Source organism: Micromys minutus (assembly GCF_963924665.1).
Source record: "Micromys minutus genome assembly, chromosome: 1".
Taxonomy (NCBI): Eukaryota; Metazoa; Chordata; class Mammalia; order Rodentia; family Muridae; genus Micromys; species Micromys minutus.
Genome location: NC_137969.1, coordinates 228,295,581 through 228,301,580, shown reverse-complemented (window position 1 = coordinate 228,301,580; position 6,000 = coordinate 228,295,581).

Sequence of the window (6,000 nt, the reverse complement as noted above, 5' to 3'; positions counted from 1 at the left end):
CCAAACGACAGCTTTCATATATGATTCCTAGAAGCTACTGTGAAGAACTTTTGTTCACAAAGATCCACTCCAACAAAAGCTGTTTAAGGAGACCAAAGACCTGGTTCCTTACTGGAGTCCCCAAATATTACTGTACACAGGAAAGGGAGCTTTCTTCTTTCCTGAGGAAGCTATAGGCACTAAAGTAACCTCGAGATGCCTAAACCTGTTGGCTGTGAACCCAGAGGGCACCTCCCACAGTATGCTAAGGTTGATGTCCCAGAACCAGCCTTTATGACTGGCAGAGACTTATAGAAACACTTCCTTCCCACTGTGCAATGAGCCCTGACCTTTGATCTGGGCCTGCCAGCAAACACTCACCTATCTCTAACAGCAAAAAGCAGAGTCCCAGGACAGTAGGAGACTCAGGCATTGCTGGGCAGCCAGGATCCCGGGAATGCTATACACAATGCCTTAGCTCTTGATGTTGTATTTTCCATTCATGGCGAAAAAGAAAGATGCACTTACAAAGCCTGGGTCCAGAAGCATCCCTGGAGTTCTGGAGCTATTGAATACACAGAACTCTTCACAAAAGGTTGAGAGCTCTAGCTTGCCACCGTTGACCGTTCTTGCACATGGCTTCCACACTGTGGCCAGCCTGGTGAATGTTAATTAGCTTTCTCTCGTCATGACAAAACACCTCAGGTGATCCACTTAATGAAAGAAAGGCCTTACATTGGCCCTTTGGAGATATCTCAGTCCATGCTTGGTAGCCCTATGGCTTTGGGCCTATGGCATCACTGTGGAAACTTGTGTCATTTACTCAATGGCAGGCAGAAACAAGGAAAGAGACAGGAAGTGGCTGGTGTCCAAATGGCTGCTTGGAGACCCATTTCCAATGACCCAACATCCTTCCATCTAGACCCATCTCTGAGTGTTCTACTACCTCCTGGTGGTGGGAGCAAGGGTCTAAGCTGTCCACGTTCAGGCCTTAGTGGGATACTTAAGATACATAATCAGCAGTCAGTCTGAGAAAAACTTCAAGACATGGTATGTAGTGAAAAGCCCGCGCCTAATCCCGAAGACTGCACACAGCTTGCACCTTCAACAAAGCTTCATATAGTTTGGTACTGATGCAACTGAGGTTCTAGCAGCCTATGAGGTTCTGGAAGCTTTCTGTTGGCCTGGCTTCCTGGGATTTTGCCTGGTCCACCCCACCTAGCTTCCTGCTCAAGTCTTAATATGAAAGCAAGGCCTGTTGGTGGATGGTACAGACCGTTTTCTGAAAATACTACATTTAGAAAAATCAATGTCCCTGCATTATTCACATCCTACAATGACTGTAACAAACTACCAGTAGTGTGGTATCTTAAAATAACATAGGATTTATTACTCAATCAGCCTTGGAGCTTTGTGGGTCAAAGGTCCAGCACAGGATCACTAGGTTAAAATCAAAGCACTGGCACGATCCCTTCCTGAGACTCCGAAGTAGGATTTGTTTCTTTGCCTTTCTCTAGCTCCCAGAAGCCAACCTCGCTTATTGGCGTGTGATCTTTCTCACGTGTTATTTATTCATTCTGAGTGTGACAGAAGTCATTGGACAAGTTGGGAGAGTTGGTTCTCTCCTTCCACCATGTGGGTTCCAGGTCTTGAACTTAGGTCATCAGGCTTGGCAGCAAGTACTCTTACCCACTGAGCCATCTAGACAGACCCTCTCCTGCCTCTCCTTCCCTGCCCTCCCACCTCCTTTCCCCAGGGTGGTTGAGATTTGTCCTCGGTCACATAATCTGCACCAAAGATGGGACCTAAACACAGTCTGGACAGTGCAGAAACTTTGTTCCCAACAGTGCAGTGATCTACCAGTTGCCCGGGGTTTTCTTTGCTCTTTAGGAGTCTGTGGCTGTTTGTGGGCAAGCTTGTGACCCTTTGTCCCGTAAAGCCACCCTGCATTTATTTCACCTTCCTCCAAGTCAGCACCCAGTCTTCTCTGAATTCCCGTGGGTGAGGACCATGACCCTCCTTTGCTCTTGCTGCAGAGTCATCTTGCCCCATGAGGGGCAGTCCCAACATAGCACTGGATATTGTCTGCTCTCTCGAAGATTTATTTATTCTTAGTGTGTGTGTTTGTGTATTTTGCTTACATGTCTGTATGAGAGAGATGTGTGTGCTCTTTGCCCCGGGCCCTGGAACTGGAGATAAGGAAGACTGTGAGCCATCATGTGGGTGCTAGGAACTGAACCCAAGTTCTCTAGAAGAACAAGTGCTCTTAGCTATGAGCTGTTTCTCCACCTCCACCTCACCCTACTGCTCCATCTGCCTTCTTAGGTTTGACAAGCAGATTCACTTTGAACAGGGCTGTCCCCGATTGGTATAAATTAACCTTAGATACAGTTTGGTTTTTATTTTTTCCCTGAATCCCAGTGGAGAGCTGGATAGAGACCCTCTCTGTGTCTGATGTGATTTTCATTAAACTAGTGGTTCTCAACCGTCCTAATGCTCAGGGAGACCCTTGAATACAGTTCCTCATGGTGTGGCAACCCCAACCATAAAATTATTCCATTGCTACTGTTATGAGTTATAATGCAAATGTCTGATACAGTGTAACACAATGCAGTGCTTACTCAGTACAATACATCTTGATAATTATTTTTAAAAATATTTATTTATATTATGTATAAGAATACACGATTACTGTCTTCAGACACACCAGAAGAGGGCGTTGGATTTCATTACAGATGGTTGTGAGCCACCATGTGGTTTCTGGGATTTGAACTCAGGACCTTTGGAAGAGCAGTTAGCTCTCTTAACCACTGAGCCATCTCTCCAGGCCAGCTTGCTCATTTTTAACATGTATTTTTTAAGGAAGGTACGGTAAGTGAATCAGACCTGCCCTCGCAGACTTAAACTCCCTTGTCTGAGATCTCCTTCCGGCCTTATGCTAAGCAGGAGTCTTAGCATGGTTCCTGCGGCTCTGTAATTCCTGTTCCATTCTCTCCCAAAGGGAGAGGCTTTGTCCCTTTCATCTTTGCATCCCTAGTACACCCAGTAGTAACCACTCTGTGAATGGTAACTGAGGGGTGAATGGAAAATGCCTATGTGGTCAACACAGCAGAAAGGGACAGGATCCCTTTTGTTGCAGCCACAACATCTGAATTGGTTGTGGGGAGCTCGGAACTTGCTAGTTAGCACTTGGGGTTCGCAGAGGGATTTCTATTAACATCAGTATATGCTTCTGCAGAGAAGACCTAAATGCAAACAGAATGAGGACCAGACATTTTATCCATTTCACACACACATACATACACATACACACATAAACACGCATACACACCACACACTTACATATACACCACACACACACACACACACACACACACACACACACACACACCTACTTTTCTGAACCGATCCCTCTGCCTTCGTCTCCATCACTGTAATTTGGTCACATAAAACGAAGAACAGGCAAAAGTCAGGGCATTTGACATTTTTGCAAAACCAGACTCCAGGAAACATGCCCATTGCTGAGGACACTGGATGCGGTTTAGGTAGCAAAGCAAATGATCTAACAAGGAATATATGTGCTGAGCCCAGTTCCTGTTAAATTAATAGATTCACGTTCTGGCACATTCACCACCTCACGAGTCATAGCAACCAGATGACGGCATAGCAACACAGCGGTTGCAGCCACTGCACACGAGCAACACCAGAGCCTGTGGTGTCTCTGGAGGGAAACCAGAAATGGCTGGTCCAATTGCCAGTCTCTGCTGGAGGGATTGGGGGCGGGGAGGGAACATTAGGGCAGTCACAGGCAGATGCTTGCCCTGGTTAGGGCTAAAGAAGGGTGACATCTTTCCTACTTCCTAAAACTTTTGTTTAGTATTTTAAAAGTAAATAATATGCTCCAGCCAGAGAGGAACCATGCTGAGCAAGAGACTCAGTCACGTGGCAGCCGGTTCTTCTCAGCCTGGAAGCAGCAGAGAAGAGATTCCTGTCAGGGTGAGTGAGCCAATGCCTTGCTCTCTCAGGATCACAGGCTTTTCTTTCTAGTTTCCATAGTTATTATTGTCACAGGACTGAGGGTTGGTTGAACATCAGGCTCTGGGAAAGTTAGTCAAGCATCCTCTTTTTACTTTTTATTATTTGGGGGCAAAATTTACGGAGATGCCCGGGATGTCTTTGAACCAGTGACCTTCCTGCCCCAGCCTCCTGAATAGCTGGGCTTACAGGCCTGTGCTTCCAAGCATGGCTTTTAGTTTTTATTATGAATTCAGTTGTGTTAACTAATTTATTTTCATGGCGATTCTTTTTTTTTTTTTTCTTTCTGTGGATCAAACACTAGATTGTGGACATTCCAGGCAAGCATTCCGTCATTGGAATTCTCCAGCCCAGAGTAGCATAACTTTCTTTTCTTTATTTTTCTGTTTTGTTTTTTGGTAGTCTGGGAGACTTGAACCCAGGACTTCAGACATTCTAGGCATGAGCTTTACCACTGAGCTACATCCCTGGCCAATTTCTGGGTTCCAGAAACTTCTCCAGTAACCTGTCCTTTCTGGCTGCCACACATCTTTTGTCCTGTTTCCCTTCTGGATCTAAAACCTGACTTCCAGGTGCCAGTGTCTCAGAAGCTAGGATAGATTCCCTGGGAGGAGGAAGGGATGCATGGACAGATGTAAATTCCTGTGACTCAAAGACATCTGCATGTGCTGTGAGGTTGGTGACACCCAATACTGGGGCTGCCAGGGATGGCGCAGCAGACCACACCCTCTGACCTAGTTTAAATGTAAAGATAACCTCTGTTCAGCAAAAGGAGTGAAGGCTCAGATTCAGGTATTACACTGAGATTGGCTCAGGGTTCTTTTTTTTTTTTTCATGTTCTGTTGTGCAGGGGAGGAATTACCAACGGCATGTGAGGTTGTCCTTGGGCCCCCACTGTCTTATATGTGTTGACTTTCATGTTAGTAACTGTTTGACAACTACCCTAAGACAGCAGCATGGCTGGGGATGCTGTAGTAGTTCAGTGTTTCGGATGCTTGCACAAGGGACTGGGCTCCGTCTCCAGTAACACATGCACACACATACTTGAAAACAGATCAGCCTGAGATAACAGACATTTCTCATTGCACCGTTTCTCTGTGTCAAGCATCCAGATAGCTCAGTTGGGATGAAGTTATTGGGTTTTGTTGTTGTTGCTGTTTGTCTGTTTTTGTTGCTCAGAGAGACAGGGTTTCTTTGTGTGGCTTTGGCTGTCCTAGAACTAGCTGTGTAGACTCTGCCTGCCTAAGGGCATGCACCCACCACCGCCACTGCTATTGCTGTTGAGATTATTGTTAAACTGATTCCTGGGAAGGCTTGGATAACATGGGATATCCCTTTCCAAACTCACTCAAATGGTTGTTGATAGGTCCCACTTCCTTTGCAAAGGGCTGTTTAAGAACGTGACAGTCAGCTTCCCCTAGAAGCAAGATAGACAGAGGCGGCCCAAGATGGAAGCCACAGCTTTCTTTATAACCCAGTCTCAGAAATGACATCACATTTCTTTTTCCATATTGTTTGTTAGAATTGAGTCAATGGAGTTAAGGAGAGGGGATTGTGCAAGGGTGTGAATGCCAGGAGGCAGAGATCATTGGCAGGGAGCTGTCTACCACATCCTCCACACAATGTCCTGGGACTCCAGCAAATGCTACACTAGGCAGAGACAAAGCAGTGTGTATGTGCATGTGTGAATGTCAGGCCTTCACACATTTGTGGGCTCTGCTAATTACTCCTGGGCATGCAGAAATACTGAATATTCATGAAGCTACCACAGAGGATTTAGAATCACAATACTGAACAACAACAAAAAATATTCTGCTCTGCTTTAGCAAATGTGGAGTAACACCGTTCGCCTGGTCACTGCTGTAAGGAATTAGTTCTATTCCAAAATCAGAACGGGGAGTGCCCCACCTTACCTTCTTTCCGTCACAGTGTGATGTAGTAAAATGCCAAAGAGTTAGATTTAAGTCTAATGATATACTTACTTCT